At 41.2% G+C, this 26,916-nt stretch overlaps 1 long non-coding RNA gene across 1 annotated transcript in view; it reads right to left on the minus strand.

Annotated features, from left to right (window-relative positions):
- Window positions 1–710: 710 nt before the first annotated feature.
- Window positions 711–26,916, minus strand: part of LOC107973823 (uncharacterized) — a 49,604-nt gene continuing 23,398 nt past the window's right edge. Inside the window, exons 2-8 of the long non-coding RNA XR_010149782.1 lie at window positions 21,561–22,216; window positions 11,315–11,950; window positions 10,691–10,992; window positions 8,574–8,703; window positions 8,200–8,243; window positions 6,957–7,003; window positions 711–4,478 (exon numbers count right to left, since the gene is read on the minus strand). This is a non-coding gene — a long non-coding RNA (uncharacterized LOC107973823). The remainder of the gene's footprint in view (window positions 4,479–6,956; window positions 7,004–8,199; window positions 8,244–8,573; window positions 8,704–10,690; window positions 10,993–11,314; window positions 11,951–21,560; window positions 22,217–26,916) is intronic.

A 26,916-nucleotide genomic window follows, 5' to 3' on the forward strand; every position in this document is an offset into this window, starting at 1 on the left:
GAAAATTACTTTTATACTCCTAAGAAATGGCATTTTTATTCTGTAACTTGGGACAAGGTAGTAAATGAATATTAGATTCATAGTGGCAATATACCTTAGAATAAGAGATATTGGAACTATTTAATGACTAATTAGAATGTGAGTCTTCATGGTTCTTCACCTGGGAAGAGGAGTTTGGGTTACATTTTCAAGGGTGTGGCAGTTTTGCAAGCAATAGTGATAAAGTTGCTAGGCAGTAATATTAATATACACTTAAATATGTAATCTTAATCAAAATCATTAGATCTAAGTCATTAGATCAAGACTACACATTTTGATGTCTAAAGCAATGTGAAAAGTTATAGAAACTCTCACCTTTCTCTAAAAAGTTACAGAAACTCCCATCTGAACCATGCCCTGGGATCAACTATAGATTCAGAAAAGGATTTTTGGAAAGTGGTGAGAAAGAGGAATCCTTGTTAGAGAGTGAAAAGACCAAGGGCTTTGGACTCAAAATTTGAAATGATTCTTTCATCTGAAAGAATGACCTTGGTAGAGAAAGAAAAATGGCAATTTAAAAATGAGTCTACTAGCTATTATTGACAGAGCCAATCATTTATTTAGTATCCAAACAGAAGAGGCGTTGAAGATAAAGTTTTCTTATAATTTTTTGGTTGTTAAATATATGGAATTTAATATCTAAAGAAATGAGATATTGGAGATAGATAACTTTGTGGTTATTAGAGAAAAACAAAATAAATGTATATAATTTTTTAAAGTAGAACAAAGTCTTATGACAAAATAACTTTCTTATGGTTTTACTTAATTGCACCTGCAAATTGAAAAAGTATGGTCTTTAACGTGGTACAGCTGAAAGGCTTGCTCATTGTACCACTGCAAATCTGATAGGATTGTACCACTGCAAATCTGACAACATTAAAGAAGTAGGCAGCATTAAAAAAGTAAGTTTAATCCACCAACTTTATTCAAGGTTTCACTTAAAGATCCCAGCAAACAATTCAATTAAGTTTAAAAAACTTATTGAAGAAAATATGTTAATGATTGCCTCAAATGTCAGTAGGCATTGTAGATTTTAAAGCAACTGTTTTATTAGCATGCAAATGTAATGTACAGTATTCTTTTAAAATACTAAAATTCGTGATATTATTTTAATTTTAACAGTTTTTGAACCATTTTGAGCAAGAACTTGGAAACATGGAGAAATTGAAATATCAGTAAATTAGTTAATTTAGAAGCATGTGTTTCTGAATTTATTAACACTGTAGTTATCTGCTTTTCTCAAGAAAAAAATGTGCAAATATACTCTTAACTGATCACTAGTTTTAAATAGTTCTGGTAATGAATGAAAGTAAATTACGTTAAAGAAAATACAACTGTAATCTCCATGTTATTTTCTAGTTTCAACTAGTGTTTAAATCTTATGACTATATTTTTGGGTTTTTTTTTTTTTTTTTTTTTTTTTGAGACGGAATCTCACTCTGTCGCCAGGCTGCAGTGCAGTGGCACCATCTCGGCTCACTGCAACCTCTGCCTCCCGGGTTCAAGCAGTTTTCCTGCCTCAGCCTCCTGAGTAGCTGGGACTACAGGTGCGTGCCACCATGCCTGGCTAATTTTTGTATTTTTATAGAGACAGAGTTTTACCATGTTGGCCAGGATGGTCTCAATCTCTTGACCTCATGATCCGCCCACCTTGGCCTCCCAAAGTGCTGGGATTACAGGTGTGAGCCACCGCGCCCGGCCGTATATTGTATATTCTTTTAAATTATTTTACTTTAATCAAACAAGACATGCCAATTAAAAAATTAATCTTGCCAAGCATGCCTCTTGCAGAAACCTATTTGAAACAATGACATTTGTAGAAAAGTCAGTTTTTTTACCCCAAGCTGTACTATTTTTTCTTCTAATATTGTGGGGTTTTAAGTATTAGTTGAAAGCAACATCTTCAGTGTTTTCTATTTATTTCATTTCTGCTATGACTGTTTCACAGAATGTTATAGCTGTAGCTATGACTTCAAATTCATGTAAACATCTAGTAAGTTGTTTAGGGCTCTAAAATTGCAAGCCACTTTTACTTGGATTAGCTCATCACATTAAACAATGACTAGTCAAGGTAAATTGACCATTCTCACTGGGAAATAGTCTGTGTTATAGAATCAGATTCAAACTTTAAGCTTTGTGTTATAGTAAGTGTAATTATAGTTTGCTAATGTCCCAAATTGAGGGCCACTCAAAACAAGCGATATTAATTTTCTATTAAATATCATGACCTTCTGGTTTGCATGATAGAGAGAACTTTAAAGGAGTATGAGACCCAGGGCAGTTTTGAAATGTCATGCACCAACATAGTTCAATAGAGTAGGAAAAAATAAGGAAAATATCTAGATAGATGTATGTTAATAATGAGATATATGTTTAGATTAATACAACAAAAGAACATGTTTCATTATTGGGCCACTATAATGGTAACCTGATTAGTGTGGCATGTGATTTATTTAATATAGACAGTAAATTTTTCTCTAATGTTCAGACTCAACACGTTTTTGTATAAAGATCTTGATGTCAGTTGCTCCTTCCTTGATTATTTTTAAAGAATCTACTATGTTGCCAGAGACAGCAATGTTTCAGATTAATTTATGGACATTATAGAATAACTTAATGTTCCTGACTATAATTAACAAGTGATATTTGTTCAACAAAGATGTAATCAAACAGCTACGGATTGATAGTTTCACAATTGTTTTACTATTACAGCTTATTACCAATTGAAGATTTGTACATGATGATTGATATAGTTTCATGCTGACATTTTGATGACTTCCCTTTCTAGACTTTATGCACTTTTCTTTCCGTGTCTTTAGCAATTATCTAAAGTATAATCCTCTATTGGATATTTGAGACTTAATTCATAAATCGGCCTATGCATATGAACTATAGTAGTATCTGCACAACACATAATAAACCACATTAACTAATACATTTTGATTGTCTACCTCATACCAAAATGTAATTCAGGGTAAATAAACCCAGCTCTTAGTTTGATACCACTTGGAAAATCTGCAGCTTTCACTTTTCAAAAAGTTGTTTCAGCATTATGAAGATTCATTATGCCTATTATGAAATGGAAGTTTGTTTTACAGTAAAACTATTCATCTAATATTTTCATTACTTGTCAAAATTCTGACATCAAAATACACTAAAATTTTCTAAAGTCTAAGGCAGTGTCTAAATGTCATCTGATTTTTTCATGTATAGTTAAACCAGTCATATATGGGTGCTTTCTAATCATTTTATGTTTAGCATAATCTAAAACACAGATGGAAAACATCTGGCCCTCAGCTTAATTTTACCCAATTCATGAAGCAAATATCAAGGCTAACTCATTTATGCTTATGGTTGGGAAAATGTGTCCTAATTTTAAAAATATTTGGTGGCAATTTCCCAAAAGCCTACATCAGATACCATGAAAGCTCATTTCTCTTATCTCTATGTGAGTTTTATTCTTATAAATTCTATGTCTTGCTTTCTTTTCCATTCTGACTTGTGGATGTCACACATCTTCTATATATCCATGTCCATTTCTAGCATGGAAACTTTCATTTTGTGTCATGTGTCTCTCTTGCTTTTCTCAACATATTTATGTCCATGATTTGATTTTGCTCCCAATAATGCGGAACTCAACAGGATTCTAAACTGTAGTATTTTAAATCGATTGTTTTTTGTTTTGTTTTGTTTTGTTTTGAAACAGAGTCTCTCTGTCGCCCAGGCTAGAGTGCAGTGACAGGATCTCGGCTCACTGCAACCTCCGCCTCCTGGGTTCAAGCGATTCTCCTGCTTCAGCCTCCCAAGTAGTGGGATTACAGGTGCCCACCATCACACCCAGCTAATTTTTGTATTTTAGTAGAGATGGGGTTTCACCACAATGGCCAGGCTGGTCTCAAACTCCTGACCTCAGATGATTCACCCACCTCGGCCTCCCAAAGTGCTGGGATTACAGGTGTGAGCCACCATGCTTGGCTGTATTTTTAATAGACATTTTTATTCTTTGGTCTAAATTTTACATGTGCATGAATTAAATTTATGGTTCTATTTGTCGATTCAATTCATATTTTATTTAGTACATGGCTGATGTTTCCTGTGAATTTGTGAACATCAGTGGGAAAAATACATGGCAATTGAAAGTAAAATTATAAAATACAGTAGAAGATTATGGTTTGAGGTAATACCAATTTGGATAGATTTTAGCAAGTAAAAAATATACAAATGAAGTATATTTATATACCCAAGTCATTAAACAGCCCTTTATTTCTTGAGCTATAATTTTAATGAGGGGAATGTGAACTAAGACCTATAAGCACATAGCTATGTACAGTTCTCATTGTGGTTATTACCTTTGATGGAGACTTGTTTTTCTTTTAAGCCTTTTTCTCCCCTGTTTGATCCTTGAAGTCCATGTCATCTCTTGATAGTACTGCAGACAACTGCCAAGAAAGTCATTGTGGTAAGAAATTCTGTAGTGAGCCTGGGTTTGAAGTAGAAAGTTGCCAAGTTGTTTTCTAGGGAGAGAGCACTCCGTTCATCAGTCATGATTCAGACTTGTCAATAGCAATCCTGCGTGCCCTGAGCAGCCAGCAGCTAGAGGCTGTGGGGCTGTGGGGCTGTGGCTGCCCCCTTGCTTCTGGAGCAGGGAGATCTAGGAGTAAGGAAGGGGGAAACAAATGGGGAATAACAGACATGGGGAATATCCTATCTAAACAGGATATCAAAAGGGGTTGAAATAGGGTCATTAGGTAGAAGTAGAAAGGCAAGGTTTGAGCACCTTCTCAAATTTGGAATGGACCCCAGGAAGGAAGGTGCCTCCCTCACCCCAGGTTTTTGGAATTTTGTGTTTTGTGTTTTGTGTTTTTTTTAACTAAAGGTGAGTATGAGTAGGCTGTAGAGGAGATGTGGTGGACTTTAAGGACCTTTGGACTTGAATTATCCTTATGGTCTCTTCCAAAGCTGAAATGCCTCAAATCTAACATCTGTAAGCCAAAAAGTCTGAATAAATCTTATTATAGCTGGGCACAGTGGTGCATGCCATGCCTATAATCCCAGCTACTTGGGAGGCTGAGGCAGGAGAATTGCTTGAACCCAGGAGGCAGAGGTTGCAGTGAGCGGAGACCACGCCACTGCACTCCAGCCTGGGTGGCAGAGTGAGATTCTGTCTCAAAAAAAAAAAAAAAAAAAAAAAAAGAATATGTGAGCTGCATACTTAACTTGATATTTGTTGTTTATAATTATTACATGTAGGAAAGCAGGCACAAAACATGTATACATCACTAAATTCAATTTACCAAACAATGATTTGAAGTCTACAAGATGTAAGGTACAATGAGGATTTAAAGATGAACACAGTCCTTCAAAGAGCTCACAGTCACAAAGGAGATAAAGCATAGGCACAAATGAATGTAATACAAGGCCTAATGCCTGATAAAAGCGACCAACAAAACTCCTCTAAAAACACAAAGGAAAGAGAAATTACTTCAGGTAATAACAATGATAAACCTTTTTATTCCACAAATGGATATTCTGCTTTGAAAAACAATCTCCAAACTGCATCTGTGGCATTCAGAATCCAATTAGATTTTTATTCAGAGCTGTTAGTTCAAGACATTGGTCCCCAGACCTGCAGCATCAGCATCACTTGGGATCACTGGTTAGAAATGCAGATTCTCGGGTCCAACCGCCAGACTTACTAAATCAGAAACCCTGAGAACGGCCTGGCAATCTGTGTTTTAACCAGCCCTCCAGGTGATTCTAATGCACACTGATGTTCGAGAACCACTGGTTTAGGAAACTGCATGTTTTAACCATGTGCAAGATGGAAAATATATAAGCAAATTCTAGCCTAAGACATTCCTCACAAGTTACTTTGGGGAAATAGAAAATGGATAGACTGGCCAGGCACAGTGGCTCACGCCTGTAATCCCACCACTTTGGGAGGCCGAGGCAGGCAGATCACCTGAGGTCAGGAGTTTGACACCAGCCTGACCAACATGGTGAAACCCCACCTCTACTAAAAATACAAAAATTAGCCAGGCATGGTGGTGCGCACCTGTAATCCCAGCTATTCGGGAGTCTGAGACAGGAGAATCGCTTGAACCCAGGAGGCAGAGGTTGCAGTGAGCCAAAATCACACCATTGCACTCCAGCCTGGGCAACAAAGCAAGATCTGTCTCAAAAAAAAAAAAAAGGAAAGAAAGAAAGAAAGAAAAGAAAAGAAAATGGATAGACCATTTGGCTGAAATTCTCACCCAATTGAGAATATTGGGCTCTAACTCCCAATGAGAATACAGCAATAGTCTTAATTAAATATTGATCCTTACATGCATGTTATGTAATTAGGTAGACAATTGTCCTTTTATAGTATGTAATACCAATACAGGATTTACATTTTTGAATTATAAATCACATATTTTAGATGTTAGTGGAATTTTCCCCATTAAGTCGAACAGTGACTTTAGCAATATCTGGTTTCCTAAAGGGAATACTGAGCTAACTAAGCAGTATTTAGTGTCATTGGCTGATTAACAACTAAACATCATGAGTCACATATAAACTCCACCACTAAGAGTAAAAAACACATATATATTCTGTGCTGCAGAAATGCAATGATGGCTCTTCTAAAAGATAAGCGTAGTCACCACCAGCCTCTGTTTTGCTACAGTAGCTTTTTAAAACCACCCACAGGGAAATGTAGGAGCCTGGAGCTTCTCTGTAGTACACATGAAAACCTTAGAAGGTTGTGGATATTTATCTAAACCAAGAATGTTCACTTTCCTCTGGTTCTAGCCCAATCCTCATTGGTCCACCTTTTTTCTCCTCTACAAAGTCTTTCTTGCTCAAAGTGCATTTCAGGGCTGTATCCCAGACCAGAACATGATTTAGTAAAATTTTTTTGGCAGTTTATTTCTGACCTTTGGAATTGTAGAAAGCTGCTGGGAATTACCAGTACCAGGGAAACCTGTAACATAAATGAAAATACCTCTATGATTCTATGATTTTTTTTTTTTCAGAGAATGGGCCCCTCACTCTGCCCCCAAGTCTAAACTATCTAATCATCATTGTTTGGGGTCCTTTAGGAGGCCTCCCTAGTGAACAATAACAAGAAGCTAGGATGATGCTGACTGTAGCATATTCCCAAGGAGGCCCCAATCCCTGAGAGATCAAGGGAGCTCTCTAAGACAAGATAAATCTTCCCAGCCACAACTTACAGAATTTAGCATGTTGGGGTTGGAGACTTAAAAATCACTGACTCTGAGGCTGGGCACGGTGGCTCAAGCCTGTAATCCTAGCACTTTGGAAGGCTGAGGCGGGTGGATCACCTGAGGTCAGGAGTTCAAGACCAGCCTGGCCAACCATGGCCAAAATGGTGAAACCCCATCTCTACTAAAAATACAAAAATTAGCTGGGCGTGGTTGCAGGCGCCTATAATCCCAGCTACTCAGGAGGCAGGAGAATCACTTGAACTGGGGAGGCGGAGGTTGCAGTGAGCCGAGATCGCGCCACTGCACTCCAGACTGGGTGACAGAGGGAGATTCTGTCTTTAAAAAAAAAAAAAAAAAAAAAAAATCAGCAACTCTGATTCTCTCATTTAACAGAGGAGAAAACAGCATGCCAGATCCAATGAAAACATCATTATCCATGTGCATTACACAAGTAAGCACATTCAATAGGAATCCAGCAGCCTAGCAAAGGGAGAGATGGTTGAGGAGCATAGAGACTGAGAGAAGACTCGGAAGAAGTATGGAGAGAAGCTTTGGTCTGAAGTTGCCAAAGTACTAAGAATGGTGGCTCTCAGCTTTTTACATGCATGAAAATTACCTGGGATGCTTATTTAAATGGAGGATCCTGAGCTACATCCCTAGAACTGCTAATTCGTTTGGTCTAGTGGTGAGGAAGCTAGTTTCATTATAAACATCACCCCAGTGACTCTAAGACAGGTGGTTGGAAGATCACCATTAGAGAAATGCTTCCTTACAAGAGAAAACCTAGTGAATGGGGTAACATCTACACATTTTGACAATGGCAAATGCTCAGGTAATAAATCCATATCTGATTTTCCTTTTTAAAAAGTCCACAGCTGATTGCTGAGGTCTGACACAATATATTCCATGATCTCGAAGAGGAGAAGTGACTTAGAAGTTTTATCTTATTTACCTGGGTCTGTGCCAAATGCTGTAGTAGATGTCATGATCCTTTCCCTGTCCAAATATAAGAATAAAGACACTAAATGATCACTTGGGTTTGCTAAATTCCCAACTAAAATTAATTAAATTCTGAACTGAAGTCACAAAAATTGAGTTAAATATATATGTTCTAGATATTTTATTCTGGGCTCATATCTTTCTGTGACAGTTCAGAATCAGAGTCATTGAGGTTTATAACCAAAATGATTTCAGAGTTCACCAAATCAAGGCTCTTTATTGTACAGATGAAGCAACCAATACTCATCAAGGTCCAGCCCTCGTAGAGTTTGCATTCTAGTAAAGTCACCGTACTGTAAAATCTTACTCCCTCACCTGATATCTTACCTCTTTATCATTCCATTCACTTTTGGATTCATGTATTCCACAAATATTTATTAAATATTTACAGATGGCACAGATGAACATCCATCATGAAAAAGTCATACAAGGTTCTTGCTGTCATGGAGCTGGCAGTCTAGTAAGAAATACAGAACGTTGACAGGAAATATTTAGGGACATCAGGAGAGCAGAGGCTATTCACTACCACATACTGGAGCCTAATATAATGCCTGGCACATACTATATACTCAATAAGTATTTTGTTGTGAATATAAGGTACTACAAGTATGGTCAGTATAGTAAATATGCCATAGTTTTAACTGGTAGTGTCTCTTCCCATTGGCATCTATAAGAGGTGGGTTCAGATTAAAGACCAGAATCCCTTTCTTCCTTGAGCTGTTTGAGTGGGGATATGGTGGTGGTTCTAGGAAGATGCTAACTGTCTCTGTCTATCTCTTCCAGAATCCTAGGTCTGATGGCTTCTCTGAGGCAATCTCAACTTCCCAATGTCTAACAGTCATTCCTTTGCATTCCCCAAGTCTCATTTCTCCAGCTTTTAAAGACATTCCTGTACCACTACCTTCCTGGCTATTATCATAATCTAAACTAACTTAGAAGAGTATGTTGAGTGACCATTCAAAGGGAAAAAAAAAAAAGCAAAAACCACAAGGCAGGAGGTGGAAGAAGCCACAGCTGAAGAGAGAAGGAGAGTGTCTCAGATGGAGAAGAGGTGGTAGTGGTGTGGGTGTGTGTTGTGTGGAGGACTGATGGATCTGGAGGTATGGAAGGGCCATGCCTCAGAAGGAACAGGTATGGTGCTCCTAAAACAGTTAGACCCAGAGCAGCAGTCTTAAAAACAGTTAGACCCAGAGCAGCAGTCTTAACAAAGACCCCTATGTATTAGTTTTTTTTTGTTGCAACAAATTACCACCAACTTAGAGGCTTCAAACAACATATATTTATTATCTCATGGGTTCTGTGCATCAGAAGTCCAGGCACAGTTTAGTTGCATCATCTGCTTCAGGATCTTACATAAAAGGCTACAGTGAAGGTGTCAACCAAGGCTGGGGTCTAATCTGAAGGCTCGATTGGTAAGGGATCCATTTCCAAACTCAAGTGGTTATTGGTAGGATTCAGTTCTTTGTGGGCTATTGGACTGAGGACCTCAGTTCTTTGTTGGCTATTGCCTGGAGACTGACTTTGGTTTCTTGCCATATGGGCCTCCCCAACATGGCTGCTTCATCAAAGCTTGCAAGCTGCAAAGGCAATAAAGTCTGCCAGGAAAATGGAGGTACATCTTTAATAATCTAATCATAGAAGTGGCAGCCTATCAACAGTCTATTAACTTGAAGGAAGTCATTCAAGAAAAAGGGATCACACAAGGGCATGAGTACCAGGAGACAGGAATCATTTGAGGCCATTTTAGAAGCCACCTACCACACCCTGTGATGCACACTGTCAGTAATATGGAGTTACATATATAGGCCATAAAGACTTGGGCAAAGAGTATTCTCAGCATCAGTCATGATGCTTTCCTACTGATGAGAGACTGCCAATCCCACCCATTCATATTTTCTTTCTTCCTTTTGGTAATAGTAATCCCCAAGTTTTTGGGAGGTACATGATTGTCCATCTAGAAATGACATATCCCAGCCTCACTTGCAACTAGGTGTGGCCATATGACTAAGTTCCCACCAATGGCATGTGAGCCTAAGTGATGTATGTCACTTCTAGGTCACATCCTTAAAAGAAAGTTGCATGCTCTCCCTTTCTTCTTTCCTCTTTCTTGAGGCTGGAATGCGGACATAATGGTGGGCATTTAACTCAATCATGTGGATAGGACAACACCCGAGAGGATGGCAAAGCAACAAAACAGAAGGCATAAGGGTCCTCAGACCATCACATGAAGCAGAGCAGCCCACCTTTCCTGGGCTGCCTACCAGCTGGACTTTTATCTGAAAGACAGACCATCTTGTTTAAGCCATTGTTACTTGGTACCTGTTACAGCAACTAAACAAATATCCTAAATGATAGATCACAAAATGCTTCTAAGGCAGTTATTAACGGTGTTCCTGGTGAGTCTTCTTGGGACAGCTGTGAATTACATCCTTTTAAAAGAGTACCTGAGAAAGCAAGCCCAGGTGATATCACCATTTAAGCCCCTCTTAGGCTGTGTTTGCTGATGTCCTCAAAATGCGTTCTCAACCGCTCAAGGGTGTCTTCTTAGGATGCTGCTATGGAAAACTCCATCACTGTTTTCCAGCTTTGTCCATACTCAGGTACCAAGAGGATTTCACTTATGTGATTCTTCATTTATTTCACTATTTTAGGGGCTCTTCTTATGTGGCAGTCACTGTGTCAGGCACTAGGGAAACAGCAGACAGCAGAACAGACATGAGCTTTACACTCTCAGGAAGCTGATATTCTAGTAAGGCAGGAAAGACCCAATAAACAAGATAATTTCAGGGAATTATACAACAAAACAGCAACCTGAAATTTGTCTTCATGTCCTCTATAAATTACACAGGCAAACTGAGTCTATCACGTTGCTGAATATCTTATGGTCTCTGTGATAGCCAGCCTCAGAGATGGCCCCCAATAGTCCTTGTCTCTTAACTGCCTCAGCCTGAAGGAGACGCATTATTTCCACACACATTCCATTGGTGAGAATTAGTCCCACGAACACACCTAGAAGCACAGAGAATGGGAAACATAGAGAAGCACATGGATATTTGTTGAACACTAACCGTGATCTGCCAACATGCTCATCATAAAAATTCAAGCAGGTCCGGGCACAGTGGGTCATGCCTGTAATCCCAGCACTTTGGGAGGCCGAGGCAGTCCGATCACCTGAGGTCTGGAGTTCAAGACCAGCCTGGCAAACATGATGAAACCCCATCTCTACTAAAAATACAATCAGCCAGGCACGGTGGTGGGCACCTGTAATCCCAGCTACTTGGGAGGCTGAGGCAGGAGAATCACTTGAACCCAGCAGGCAGAGGTTGCAGTGAGTTGAGATCACGCCGTTGCACTCCAGCCTGGGCAACAGGAGCAAAACTCTGTCTCAAAAAAAAAAAAAAAGAAAGAAAAAAAAATTCAAGTAGGCTGGGCGCAGTGGCTCACGCCTGTAATCCCAGCACTTTGGGAGGCTGAGGAGGGTGGATCACTTGAGGTTAGGAGTTTGAGACCAAACCTGGCCATCATGGCAAAACCCCGTCTCTACCAAAAATACAAAAATTAGCCGGGCATGGTGGTGTGCACCTGTAGTCCCAGCTACTCGGGAGGCTGATGCAGGACAATCACTTGAACCCAGGAGGTGGAGGTCACAGTCAGCTGAGATGGTGCCACTGCACTCCAGCCTGGGCGACAGAGCTCAACTCCATCTAAAAAAGAAAAAAAATTAAGTACAAAACACAAGTAGACAATAAAAGGGTTGCCTTATCCTCTACCTCTGTTGAAAAAAAAAAAACTGTTAACATTTGGCTCATTCATTAAATCAACATCACCTTCAGTGTGCCTTGCCGTGTCCCAGATGCTGGATATGATTCCTAACCTCATGTGGCTTCCAGTTTGAGTGTGTATGTGTGTGTGTGTGTGTGTGATTTCCTCATTTGCAAAATGGTTATAACAATAGTGTCTAACTTACAGGGTTGCTGTGGGGATTAAGTTGTATAGGTTAACATGGAATACAAGGGAATGAAATAATGGTGTTTGCAGCAACCTGGATAGAGTTGGAGACTATTATTCTAAGTGAATAGATAACTAAGTGAATTAAATAACTCAAGAATGAAAAACCAAACATTGTGTGTTCTCTCTTATAACTGGGAGCTAAGCTATGGGGATGCAAAGACATAAGAATGATATAATGGACTTTAGGGATTCAAAGGGAAGGGTAGGAGTGGAGTGAGTGATAAAAGACTACACATTGGGTACAGTGTACACTGCTTGGGAGATGGGTGCACCAAAATCTCAGAAATCACCACTAAAGAACATTTCCATGCAACCGAACACCACCTGTTTCCCCCAAATTATTGAAATTTAAAAAAGAAAAAAATTCATTCGTTAAAAAATAAAATATATAGATTAAATAACTTAGAAAAATGGTACATAACAAGTACTCAATAAAATTGTTTTGCTGTATATGCACAATATAAATATTTAATAAAAACAGTATTATACTACTTATATGGTCCTATTCTATGGTCTACTCCTTAAACCCTTTCAGTAATAGGGCTCAATTTCTACTTCAAAACATAGAAGATGGAGTTCATCATTTTAACCACTTTATCCATTGTCTGGATTTATCCTATATTTAGCCCAGAGATTCACAGATGTGGAATTCATGAATGGGCATTGTATGCTGTTATAGATGGAATGTTTCTGTCTCCTCAAAATTCATATGTTGAAATCCTAACCCACCATGTGATGGTATTAGGAGGTGGAGCTTTTGGAAGGTCATTAGGTCATGAGGGTGGAGCCCTCATAAATGGGATTACTGCCCTTATAAAAGAGACCCCAAGGAGCTCCCTAGTCCTGTTTCTGCCCTGTAAGGATGCAATGAGAAGTTGGCTGTCTGAAACCTGAAGAGGGCCCTCACCAGAACCCAACCATGTTGTTACTCTTATCTTGGGCTCCCAGCCTCCAGAACTATGAAAAATAAATTTCTGTTGTTTATAGGCTACCAGGTTTATGGAACTCTGTTATAGTAGCCAGAACTGACTAAGACATATGCAAATTTTTTAATGTCCAAATTTTTCTGGAGAGTGGATCCAAACTTTAGTTGAATCCTGAAAGAATTCATAATCCAAAAGCAGTAAAGAACTGTGATTTAAATAGACCAATCCTTGACCTTGATCAACTATGTTTACTTTTTTGTGCACCAGTCTCTCCATCTGTGTGTTTAGTTAAATCATTCATCTTTCTGGACTGGGCATGGTGGTTCACGCCTGTAATCCCAGCACTTTGGGAGGCCAAGGTGGAAAGATCGCTCGAGCTCAGGAGTTCGAGATCAGCCTGGGAAACATGGCAAAACCTGTCTCTACTATAAATACAAACAAACAAACAAGTTTAGCAGGGGATGGTGGCACATGCCTGTAGTCCCAGCTACTCGGGAGGCTGAGGTGGGAGGATTGCTTGAATCCACAGGCAGAGGTTGCAGTAAGCAGAGACGGCGCCACTGCCCTCCAGCCTCGGTGACAGAGCAAGACCTTGTGTTAAAACTAAATGTATAAAAATCATTTCTCTTTCTTCTCTGGAAATGTGAAAGCTTTCTAGAAAATAGATAAAAACAGGAACATAGAACCCAAACCAACAATTTTACTAGGTTTAAACTTAATGATTCCTTTATATTTCCAGCTCTTCAGTGGGACAGAATGAATTGTCAACCTCTTAGATATACTTGAGTTTAGTTAAACAACCCCTAAATATCTTCCCAGACCAGCCTTTAAAAATCTGATTTTCTGTTTTCTTTCTTCATAAGGCTTACTTTTTTCCTCTGAAGAATATGGCCTTGTTTTAGAATTTCCCCTCTTTATAGTCATGCTAAAGCACCACTCTTGAGAAGATACATATGTTCCATTAAACACTTGAAAAGCATCCTTTTAATGTGTTCCCAATGCTAGAACTTAATGCTGCTATCTATAAAGTCTAAATTTTTGATGTTGAAAATGTACCTTTGAATATCAGTGATTTAAATATTAAAAGGCCACAAATAAAATCTTTAAAGGAGAAAAATGCAACTACCCATTTTGATGCTTTGGGATTTCCAAAGAGGCACAAAGACTATGTATGATCTAGGAAAATCATTTCACTTCTCTGAGATCATATAAATGGAAGAGAGATTAAAGAATTTCCAAATGTAATTCCTTAGGACCCTGGTGACTGATGAGATGTGTCAGGAGTCTCCTTGTAGATGGGGTGTTCTACTTCTGTCTCTTTCAAATCTTGAGCTCCTCTGATAACTACCAACAGCTGGATGATCCCTTTCACTTCTGTTATGAGTCTTACCCCATAATTTCAAGCATACTCTGTGCCCCTCAAGGCCATTGATTGATACACAGTATTTCAATACCCAGTGTTGAAAAAGGGAAAGAGAAGAAAATAGTGGAGTGGCAGAAGCCACAAGGAAGAGAGGGAGAAAGACCAAGGAAGATTGAGAAAAGGAAGAACCAAGTTGGCCAGCCTAGTAAAGTGAGGGATGACTCTTTAGATAGACCCCACAGGGAGCTTCAGTTTAAAGGCTTACCCAAAGTCAGGGCTTTCTCCCTCCAGAGAGCTGGAACTTTAGAGAAAAACCTGTCCCTGGCAGAACAGCTGCTGTAGTTCCAGTTCATAGGAGTTTGCAGGGCATGATGAGCATGTCTGTATTGTAATGGGAAAGGACTTCAGACTCTTGGTCTGCCAGCTAATTGCATGACTTCAGACAAGTCATGTAACTCTGATTCCTTATCTGAAAACTGAGGGAGGAGGACTGGATGATCTCTTGAGGTCTTTTCCTGCTTGAAAATGACATGATTCTTATGAATGCTTGTGTATCTAACCAGGTGTTCTGGCTTACCTATTGCTAAGTAGGACCACCCCAATACTTAATGGCATAAAATAGTAACCATTGTACTACGCTCATGTACTCTGCAGGACAGGAATTCACAAAGGGCACAGTGAGAGTGGGCTGTGTCCTACAGTGTCTGGAGCCTCCTTTAGGAATGACTCCATTGGGGGTGACTTGAATGCCTGGGAGCTAGAATCATCTGGAGACTGCTTTGCTGACATGCCTGGTACCTGAGCTAGCATGAATTGAAGTCTGAGCTCAGTTGAGTTTGTCAACCAGAGCACCTATTGTGGTCTCCACACATGGCTTGTGTTTCACACAACATGGCAGCTGGGTTCCAAGAGGGAATGTCTTTTTAATGATAATTCTGTCACAATTTATTGGTTATAAGCAAATCACTAAGACTAGCCTAGATTCAAGGGAATCTAGTTCTGGAGTAGACTCCAGAACTTGAAGGGGGAGTGGCCAATTCACATTGCAAAGGATCCATCTTCCATTGTAAACCAAAAATAAAATTCTAAGCCCCCCAGCCAACTGAATGGACTCCTCCTCTTGGCCAAGGGCATTCCAAAGTAAACCTGAAAAACTAGTTCAAGCCATGACGGAAAAGGAGGGTTAGACATGCCTCACTGTGCCCTCCTCCCTTGAAATTCAGGCACAACTGACCAGCGTTAGTATTGAAACAGAGATCTGAAGACTGACAAAAGAGCTGGCGTGGTGGCTCACACTTGTAATCCCAGCACTTTGGGAGGCCAAGGCGGGTGGATCACCCGAGGTCAGGAGTTCAAGACCAGCCTGGCCAACATAGTAAAACCCTCTCTTTACTAAAAATACAAAAATTAGCCAGGTGTGGTGGTGCACACTTGTAATCCCAGCTACTAGGGAGGCTGAGGCAGGAGAATCACTTCAACTTGGGTGGCGGAGGTTGCAGTGAGCTGAGATTGCGCCACTGCACTCCAGCCTGGGTGACAGAGAGAGACCCTGTCTTAAAAAAAAAGTATATATATATATATATATATATATATGGACAAAAGAGACTGTTTGTAATAATAAGATACCAAATTCCAGGCTGACTGTAGTATAGCATCACATGACAAATAGCAGGCCCTGAAAGTAATCAAAGTATTTTACCCCTAAATATGTTTCTTTGATGTATTTTGCAATGACCCTGAAAAACTATCTCTGTTGGAGAAAAAGCTCCATTCTGTAGAAAATCCCCTTCTCTTTACAGGTCTTTTCCTGATCCAGGAGAGATTAAACTGAGTCCGGTATCCTTTAGGGTCTGATAAGAGACATTTACCATCTATTCTCTCTGAATCCTGCTTCATCTACATAATAAAAACTTTGGTGTCCACAACCCCTTATCTTAACCCAGTCATTCCTTTCTATTGATTCCAAGTCTTCTTTTTTTTTTTTTTTTTTTTTTTTTTTGAGACAGAGTCTCGCTGTGTCGCCCAGGCTGGAGTGCAACGGCATGATCTCAGCTCACTGCAACCTCTGCCTCCCGGGTTCAACTAATTCTCCTGCCTCAGTCTCCTGAGTAGCTGGGATTACAGGCATGTGCCACCATGCCCAGCTAATTTTTGTATTTTTAGTAGAGACAGGGTTTTACCATGTTTGCCATGCTAATCTCAAACTCCTGACCTCAAGTAATCTGCCCTCCTCAGCCTCCCAAAGTGCTGGGATTACAGGCGTGAGCCACTGCGCCCAGCCAACTCCAAGTCTTTAGATAATAACTTAGCTCTCTCTAGCAATTGCCAGTCAGAAAGTTGTTGAATCCATCTGTGACCTGGAAGCCCCTGCTTTGAGTTGTCTCACCTTTCTGGATCAAACCAATGTACACCTCACATGTATTGATTGGTGTCTGCCTGTAACTTCTGTCCCCCTAAAATATATAAAATCAAGCTGTAACCCAGCCACATTGGGCACATGTTCTCTGGACCTCTTGAGACAGCGTCTCGGGCCTTGGTCACTCATATTTGGCTCAGAATAAACCTCTTTTACTATTTTACAGAGTTTGACTCTTTTCATCAACACCATCATCTTTGGAAAAGCGCAATCTGTCACAGTCCACACGCCGGCAATAGCAGCTCACATCCCTCCCACGTAGAAAACATGCAGCCACCGATGTGACTCTAAATACTGTTATAAGACCTCAGAAAGATTTCAGATGGTACCTCATGACACTTTCAGACAGAAGTAGGCCTTTCAAGGATCTTAAAACACCACTTGTGTCTTTGGCCCACAGGTCTTCCAGATTTTGAGAAACCATACTAAAGGGGCTGTACCTGAGAAACCTCATCAGCGCTGGCACCTGATTTGATGGCAAAATCTTGGACTTTGAACTGATGCAGTAATAGGATAAGACTCTGTAGACCTTCAGGAAAGGGAGAGTACATTTTCTATGTGGGAGGGATGTGAGCTGCTATTGAGACTGAATTTAGTCTCAGAATGTGCCCCCAATTCAGCCATTGCACTGAGGACCTTCAGAATGCTTTGCTAACTAGAAAGACTGATTTGAGCCCTCCATACTTCCTCTAAAGTGTGCTGAAAAACTGACAGTTCCTCTTTCTCCAGCCATATTTCATCATAAGTAGAAACAAATTGACACTTTAAATTGTCTGCCAGGAAATATCCTTGGCCAAACCCACTGGTTCATTAGGTATATTTTCTATTTTCAGTGTTACTGTAGGTGACAATGTTGCTAAACCTTTTCCTACATTTAACAAGGTCACTTTTCTTCCACCCTCCAGTCATAACTTCCTCCCCATCTTTCCAGCCTTCACTGATAGTCTTCTCAAGGTCAGTCCAGCTTTCACCAACAAACTTCTCAAGGCCATTTAAGCCTGAAAGACTGAATATACATACAGACAATGGCCAAAAAATATGTAAAAATAGAACTCTGACCCACAATCTGCAGCAACCAACCTAGAAAACCAGCCCATGATTTAAAGAAACCAGCCGAAGAAGCAAGCCTACTAGAAATCAGACTGCTATCTCTAGCAACAATCCAGGAAACCAAACAATAGCCTCTGTAACAACTGGCCCCAAATGACCAAGACTTGATTAATAACTGACAGCTTCCCTAATTTTTTTTATTTTTGTCCCCACTTCCAACTTACGGCCAACCAGGGAAAGCCAAATGTGCAGTCTAACCAGTCAAAGAGGATGCCCCACTTCTAGTTAGCCTAACTAAAGCTTCCCAATGCCAGCAGCCTCCGATAGGGCATACCCAAAGCCTTCCCTTTTTTCCACTAAAAGCTTTCCCACTCCCACCTGCCTTTGAGTGTCTTCCCAAATGCAAGTAATGGCAGCTGGCTCCCTTGCTACAGCAAGCTCTAAATAAATAGCCTTTGGTTATTCTCATTTGGTTGATCTTCCTTTATTTCCACAAGCTTCTTTCTGCTGACTAGTCAAAAGCTGATCGCTTTCGCTTATGTTTTGGGTTTTTGTTATGGGAGAATCCCACTTCCAGGTACCAAATTCTGTTCTGGTTATCTATTACTCCACAACAAACCACCCCCAAAACTTAGTGGTGTAGACAATAGTTATCTTACTGTGCTCACAGATTCTGTGGGTCAGGAATTCAGATACAGTACAACAAGGATGGTCTATTTTTGCCCCACAATATCTAGGGTGTCAGTTGGGAAAACTGGAATGACTAGGGGCAGGAATCACCTGGCGGCTGCCCCACTCACATGTCTGTTGCCTGGGCTAGGGTAGCTTGAAGACTGGGCTCAGCTGGAACTGGCAACCAGAAAACCTGCCACATGGCTTTCCCATGTGGCTTGGCTCTTCACAGCATGGTGGCTGGGCCCTGTGAGGGAGTGTCCTGAGAGGCACAGCCAGGCCGTGAATGTTCTAAGAGAAAGGTGGAAGCTGACTGACCTTTCTGATTAGCTTTGGAAGTCACATTTGTTGGTTCAAGTGAGTCACTTAGACTAATATATATTCAAAAGGAGGGAATTAGATTCTGTGTCTTTTTTTCTTTTTTAATTTATTTAGTTTTGAGACAGAGTCGCACTCCATCACCCAGGCTGGAGTGCAGTGGCACAATCTCAGCTCACTGCAACCTCCGCTTCCCAGGTTCAAGCGATTCTTGTGCCTCAGCCTCTTGAGTAGCTGGGCTTACAGGTATATGCCACCATGCCCAGCTAATTTTTGTATTTTTGGTAGAGATGGGGTTTCACCATGTTGGCCAGGCTGGTCCCGAACTCCTGACCTCAAGTGATCTGCCTGCTTCAGCCTCCCAAAGTGCTGGAATTACAGGCATGAGCCACCGTGCCCGGCCAGATTCTGTCTCTTGATGTGGGAGTGACAAAGTTCCTCTGCAGAACACATGGAATGGGAGAGACTGTTGCAGTCATTTTGGTAACTATGATTTGCCACTCCAGGCCACCCTCTTCCTGAAATCCATCTATTCATTTATTCATACATTACTTATATTTACCCTGCTTTCTTTCAAAAATAATTTCAGAGCTGAGTACAGTGATGCAAATGTGTAGTCCCAGCCAGCTATGCAGGAGGCTAAGGCAGGAGGATTGCTTGAGCCCAGGAGTTTGAGACCAGCCTGGGCAATATAGTATAGAGATGGGATCTTGCCATGTTGACCAGGCTGGTCTGGAACTCCTGGGCTACAAAAATTTTTCAAGAAATTAGTGGTGCATGGTGATATGTGCCTGTAGTTCTAGCTACTTAGGAGGCTGAGGCAGAAGGATCACTGGAACCCAGGAATTGGAGATTACGGTGAGCTATGATTGAGCCACTGCACTCCAGCCTGGGTTACAGACTGAAAGACCCTGTCTCTAAAAAAAAGAAGAAGAATTTGAGGAAACTTCATTGTAGTTAGAAGATGGATTCGTGGGCATGGAAGCAAAACAAAGGAAGTTGGTTGCTCTCAGGAGATAATTTCATACAGGTATTCATTTATTCATTCCACAGGTATTTTTTAAGCATTAACAATAGGCTCACGCTGTGGTCAGCACAGATGTGAGGGAGCAAAATTAATACAAATCCTGTTCTCATGAAGCTTAAGTCCAGTTGGCAAGGCAAACACTGTAAAATAATCACACAAATATGTAACTATGAGTGCTGCGTAGCTCACAAATGTTATGCAGTCATGGTCCAGGAATGTGCTGCATAGGAGCTTGGTCTAGTCCAAGCAGTTAGAGAAGACTTCCCTAAAACAAAGCAATATTTAAGCTAATAAATAACTCAACAATGAGTAAAAAGTAATTAAACTAGGGTGTTGCAAAATATGTTACAGAAACTACTAGCGGTACACAGATATATTATTGTCATTATTCTGTATTTTACAGTTTTGCATTATTTGTGGCCAGTGAAATTGGCTTTCCATTTATGTTGGCATATAACATTCCTTGCAAAATAAATGTATTTAAGTTTTAAAAGCTGTCAACGTAAAGAAAGATCGTAAGAAAAATAATAGAGTACGCATTACACAGAAAGGGCAAACATGAAGGTGTTAGGTGTAAACCTGAAGCTTGGTAAATACTGGACTAGGCGTGTTGGAGGATGGGTTGAGGAGAGGAGTCATGGGCATAAAGGGAGCTCCTGGTGCAAAAGCCTGAAGTGGAAGAAAGACTCAGGGGTCCAACAAGCAGAAAAGGAGCCAATATGGTTTGAGCAGAAAGAAAGAGGAAGTCACTCACTGTGAGCCAGGAGAGGCCAGCAGGACCTTGATATTCAGGGACTTTAGTTCAGAACTGAAACCCCCTAAAATCAAAATGAGCAGCTGCACTTTTTTTCCCTTAAATATTGTACTTGTGGAAGCTTACTACAAAATCACTGATACTTCACTGAGTATTTCAATAGTGATTTTTTTTTTTTTTGAGACACAGTCCTGCTCTGTTGCCCAGGTTGGAATGCAATAGTGCAATCACAGCTCATTGCAATCCCGACCTCCTAAGCGCAAACAATCCTCCCACCTCAGCCTCCCAAGTAGCAAGGACTGCAGGCACTTGCCACAATGCCCAGCTAATTAAAAAAAAATTTTTGTAGAGATGGGATCTTGCCATGTTGACCAGGCCCATTCTGGAACTCCTGGGCTCAAGTGATCCATGCACCCTGGCCTCCCAAAGTGCTAGGATTACAGGCAAGAGCCACTGCACCCAGCCTGAATAGTAAATTTTTAATAGAACAAACTTAGGCTATATAAATAACAACAATATTAACTTGCAGTGTCTAAGAGCTAATATTCCCACAGAAAAATAGTGTTGTTCAATCTGTTTTAATTATCCTAAAAGCAATGGGACACCATTGAAGAATTTGGGAAAGGGGAGTGATAAAACCTAGTTTTTGAGTTTTTAAAAAGTAATTTCTATCAATGTATCCATGCATTTAAAAAATTGTGCAGGAATGCTAATAATAATAAGATGCAATATTCTGCTCTCCAACCTCTTTCCCACCTCCAGAGACAACCAACTTACCTTTTTTCTGTTTGTATTCTCCTGGTGGTTTCCTCCTTCTCTCCAGAAAAAAATATGCTTCTATCTCCCTTCCTTGCTTTTTCACATTTGGACACTGCAGTGCATACATCACAGGTGCTTGCTTAGATATCTTAGGCTCAGCTATCTCCCAGCCACTCAGCCTGCCCTGCCCAGGCCATCCCAGTGGTGACTGACTGAGTGTGAGCATGTGGTTCCACCGCAGGAGCCATCAGGCCACATGCCTAGATCTGGCTTCCCCAGTGGCTACCAAAGGGGCCAGGTGACACAACTCGGATGTGTGAGGGCGTTAACTGCCCCAGCTAGCAAATTTTGACCAGCAGAAGAAAGAAGACAAAGTGAGCTTGCAGATGCATTTTCTCTCCCTCCCGCCTTTGAGCGACTGTCCTAGGCACAGTATTTCCATAAAGCCTGTCCAAAGAAGTCCTTTGTGACTGAGCAGCCAGCCACCTGCTGAGAAACCAGCTCTGTTTTTTCGTGGCTCTTCATGAAGCAATGGCCAGTGCAGTCATTCATCACCTTGTACTTGCTGCCATTCCTTCCCTGCCTCTCTTCCTTTTCCCCTGGCTCTCGCAGAGCTGGGTCTGTACCTCCGGAAAAAAGCGTAAGCACTTAAGCTTTGCCTCGGGCTCTGTGTTCTAGGGAAATCAGACAAAAGCAGACATTGCCAATATTATTGATGAACTCAAAGTTATGATTTATATCATCACTTCCATCTCTCTCCCATGTTAACTCATTGTTTCTAGTTCTATCAGTTATGCTTACAACCAAAAGTTACAACTTTCAATTTTGTGCTTATAAGTTTGCTTCATTTTCCAACCATCAGAGCCAGTCTCTTGTTTCTGATACTTTGCAAGATGAAGACATTGGTGTCCTTTCCCTTCTTTTCACCTCTCCTTCCCTGATCACCTCCAAACCTCTGTCATCATACTGTCCCATCCTTAAGGTTGAAAGCATTTACATACTGTTCTGTAATCATAATTATCTTCTGTTATTTTCCTAAGTGCTGATTCTAAATTTGAAAATCAATATGCAGTGTCAATTACTATGATGACTATCCATTGAACAGTGAATGTTTATTAAGAGTTTGCTATGTTTTGGGCACAGTTCTCTAGGCTCTAGGGATAGAACAGGGAACAACAAAATGGACAGAAATCCTTGCCTTCACAGAGCTTTCATTTCAGTGGGGAGACAAACAAAAAACAGATATGTAAACTATAGAGCATGCTGGGTAATGGAAAGTACTAAGAGGAGAATAAGGCAAGGAAGAAGAATAAGAGTAGATCAAAGGAGCTGAAATTTTAGGTAGGCTGGGCAGGGAAGTCTGCTCTGAGAAGGTAACTTAAGGAAGTGAGAGATCAAGACAAGCAGCCATCTGCTGGAACAGCATTCCAGGCAAAGGCAACAGCAAGTACAATGGCCCTAAGACAGGAGTGTGCTTACTGTATTCAAGCAACAGCAAGGAAGCTCATGTGGCTAGAGAAGATTGACCAAGGGGGATAGTAGAGGGGAATAAAGACAGAGAAGTCATGGGGAGCAGATCATGGAGGGCCTTAGAAGTCAAAGCAAGGACTTTGGCTTTTACTATAGCAGAGACAGATAACCTTGAGAGGGTTTGAGCAGTGGATGGACAGGATCCAATGTACACGTGAACATGTCCCACTCTGGATACTGTGATAAGAAGAGACTGAAGGGGGTGGGGAGGAAGCAGGAAAAGTAGTTGGGAGACTCGAAACAATCTAAGCAAAGGATGATGGTGGCCTGAAGTAGGGTGACGGCAGTGAAGGAGATGAGAAGAGGTCAGAATCTTGGTCTATTCTGAAGGTAGAGCCAATATGATTGGTGAATGATTGGATGTGGGAGAAAATGCAGTCAAGATGACTCCAGGGTTTTTACCTGAGCACCTGGAAGAGCAGAGTTGTCACATAAGGAGACGGAGAAGACTGTAGGGAGACTAGAGTTTAAAAGAAAAGATACAGGCTCTGCCGTAGCCAGTTTGAGTTGCTGTTTTATGTTTTGTTTTGTTTTGTTTGAGACAGAGTCTCGCTCTGTTGCCCAGGCTGGAGGGCAATGGCGCGATCTCAGCTCACTGCAACCTCCGCCTCCTGGGTTCAAGCAATTCTCCTGTCTCAGCCTCCTGAGTAGCTCGGATTACAGGGACTCGCCACTGCGCCAGGCTAATTTTTGTATTTTTAGTAGAGACGGGGTTTCACCATGTTGGCCAGGCTGGTCTTGAACTCCTGACCTCATGATCCACCCACCTCGTCCTCCCAAAGTGCTGGGATTACAGGTAAGAGCCACTGCGCCTGGCCTTGTTGCTGTTTTAATTGTCTGTACTGCATAACCAATCACCCCAAAAACTTAGTTGCTCAAAACAGCAATTTACTGTCATCACTCATGGTTTCTGTAGGTCAGGAATTTGGATAGGATTCAGCTGAGCAGTTCTTGCTCGAGGTCTCTCACTGAAACTGCCCCAGTTTTAGCTCTGAAAGCCCCGTGTCCTGGCAAATCCCTCCCAAGGATATGAAACGTTCTGGTTGTCAGTAACGGGGGCAGAAGTTGGAGAGAAAATACAAAATCTACACAGTGGCCCTGAAAACTAGAGACTGAAAGCCATGCTATTTATAGTGTTAAATGGATACAGCATAGACTCTCTGCCTTTGGGAGTCACTATCACTGATTTTTCCTGACCACTGAGGTTGGCAACAGTGGTTTGTGGTTAACATAATGGATCACTCATTGTGGCATCACTTCAAGTAACAGGAATTAAGTATACAACTTCAGTTGCAATTGTGGGTATTAATAGTCTGTTTGACCTCACCTATAGATTAACCGTTGTGCTTTTTTTTTTTTTGGAGACAGGATATTGCTCTGTCACTCAGATTGGAGGGCATTGCCACAATCATGGCTCACTGCAGCCTTAATTTCCCAGGCTCAAGCGATCCTCCCACCTTAGCCTCCTGAGTAGCTGGGACCACAGGCACGTGCCACCACACCCAGCTAATTTTTTATTTTTTGCAGAGACAGGGTCTCCCTGTGTTGCCTAGGCTGATCTCAAACTCCTGGGCTCCAGTGATCCTCCTACCTGGGATTACAGGCATGAGCCATTGCGCCCCACCCAATGTCTGAAGATTACTGTGACCACTCTGGAGAACTAGGATAAGCCCCACCCGAAGTTCAGTTCAGATGTTAAGACTCATAATGCCAAGTACACCTCAAGAGATAATGGAAAGGTTGATTACTTACATACTTGAGGTCTCTGGGGAAAGCAGAGCAGGCCTCTCTGTAAATCCAGTATGGCTTGAGAGAGCAGGGAACAGAGACTGGCTCTGAGTTTTATTGCAGTTAGGGGGTGGGGGGCGGGGTGAGGGCTCCCCCCTGTTGGGAGGAGCTTATGTAGTTTGAGTCTCTCCACAGCACAGAGAGAACACCCAGCCTTTCTTATCAGCTTGCCCAGGTGTGGGGCAGACGGGAGACAGAGAGGTGGGGCTCAATGCTGTTGCTAGTCAAACACCAAAGAGTGGAACCAGACTCCTTATTCCAGAGAGAGTGCTAGTTTAATTTTTAACATTGTGAATATTGTGGCAATATTTTCTAAAAGTTCAGATCGTGAAAAATAGAACAACTGCAATATCACCAGCATGACCCAGATCTCACTGAAAAGGAATGCTAAATGACTGTGTTCTTTTAAGGACAGAAGGAAGGACACATACGACTGGATTAGGGAGGTAAGTCGCCAAAATGGCGCACATTGCACAATATGCAGAAAACAGCTTTGGCCTGGGCGTTGCAGAAAAGGTGATTGCGAAAACACATGTGGACACTGGATCTCACAATTCTGGGATTAGACAAGGAAGAATTTCTAAACCAGAAGAGGTTTTTTTTTTGGTCTCTCAAAGGCACCTAAGTTCAGTTAAGAACAGTGACCACTGAATTGGTATGGGCATACCACATGAACACACAGTATTTTATCATTCTGTTGATGGCACTATGGAAGTGAGTGAAGTTACATTTCCTGATTTGCAAGCTGAAGCTATAATGTCCTGTGGGCAAACAAAAGGGGGAAATTTGAGAACTGACATGTTGGCCCCTGTAATAGGTTGCTAGGGCTGCCATAACCAAGTACCACAAAACAGGTGGCTTGACACAACAAATTTATCCTCTCATAGTTCTGGAGGCAGAAACTCTGCAATCAAGGCGTCAGCAGGACTGTGCTCCCTCCGAGGTTCTAGGGAGGAACCTGTTGCATGCCTCCATCCTAGCTTCAGGTAATCCTGGCAGTCCTTGGCATGCCTTCACCTGAAGCTACAGTATTCCAATTTCTCCTTCCAGCCTCACCTGGAATCACACGTCTTCCGTGTGTGTGTCTATCTGTCTGTCTGTCTGTCTGTCTGAATTTCCCTCTTAAGGACAGCAGTTATATTGGATTTATGGCCCACCCTAATCCAGTATGACTTCATCTTAACTTGATTACATCTACAAAGACCCTTATTTCCAAATAAGGTCACATTCACAGGTTGCAGGTGGACATGAATTTTAATGTTGGGGGTGACACTGTTCAACACAGTACAGCCCTTTGGAACTCATCTCATCAGGCTGTACCTATGATCATGCCTCCTATAACATATTAAGAAATGAGTCGAATTATAGCAACAACAAAATGTTCTCCTGCTCTTAGTTACTTTAATTTGAAAAATGGAGTTTCAAACAATTGCCTTATTTCTATGAAGATTTTAGTGAAACTACAGAAAGCAGAAAACAAAAAATTGTTGATATTTTGTTCAAAAAAAACACTAGACTTTCCTCATCTATCTGCATATTCAGCAGAAAGTGCTGCTGGGAAAATCCTGGGAAATTCCATTCTGTTTATAAACTTCTATAATACGGACTTGATAATAGCAGAGCTGCAAGTCAAAATGAATTTACATTTGACTGTATTCAGTTTTACCACTGCATAAAAGGAAGGAAGGATGTCGTAAAAGCTGCAGGCAGTTCAGAGAAATATTATTGAAAAAGGCGGCCGGGCGCAGTGGCTCACGCCTGTAATCCCAGCACTTTGGGAGGCCAAGGCGGGCAGATCACCTGAGGTCAGGAGTCCAAGACCAGCCTGACTAACATGGTGAAATCCCGTCTCTACTAAAAATACAAAATTAGCCAGGCATGGTGGTGCACACCTGTAATCCCAGCTACTCAGGAGGCTGAAGCAGGAGAATTGCTTGAATGATCATGCCATTGCACTCCAGCCTGGGCAACAAGAGAGAAACTCCATCTCAAAAAATAAAAAATTAATAAAATAAGCAAGAAAAAGGCAACAGAAGATTAAAAAAAAAACCTACCA

The sequence above is a fragment of the Pan troglodytes genome, chromosome 13, assembly GCF_028858775.2.
Source record: "Pan troglodytes isolate AG18354 chromosome 13, NHGRI_mPanTro3-v2.0_pri, whole genome shotgun sequence".
NCBI lineage: Eukaryota > Metazoa > Chordata > Mammalia > Primates > Hominidae > Pan > Pan troglodytes.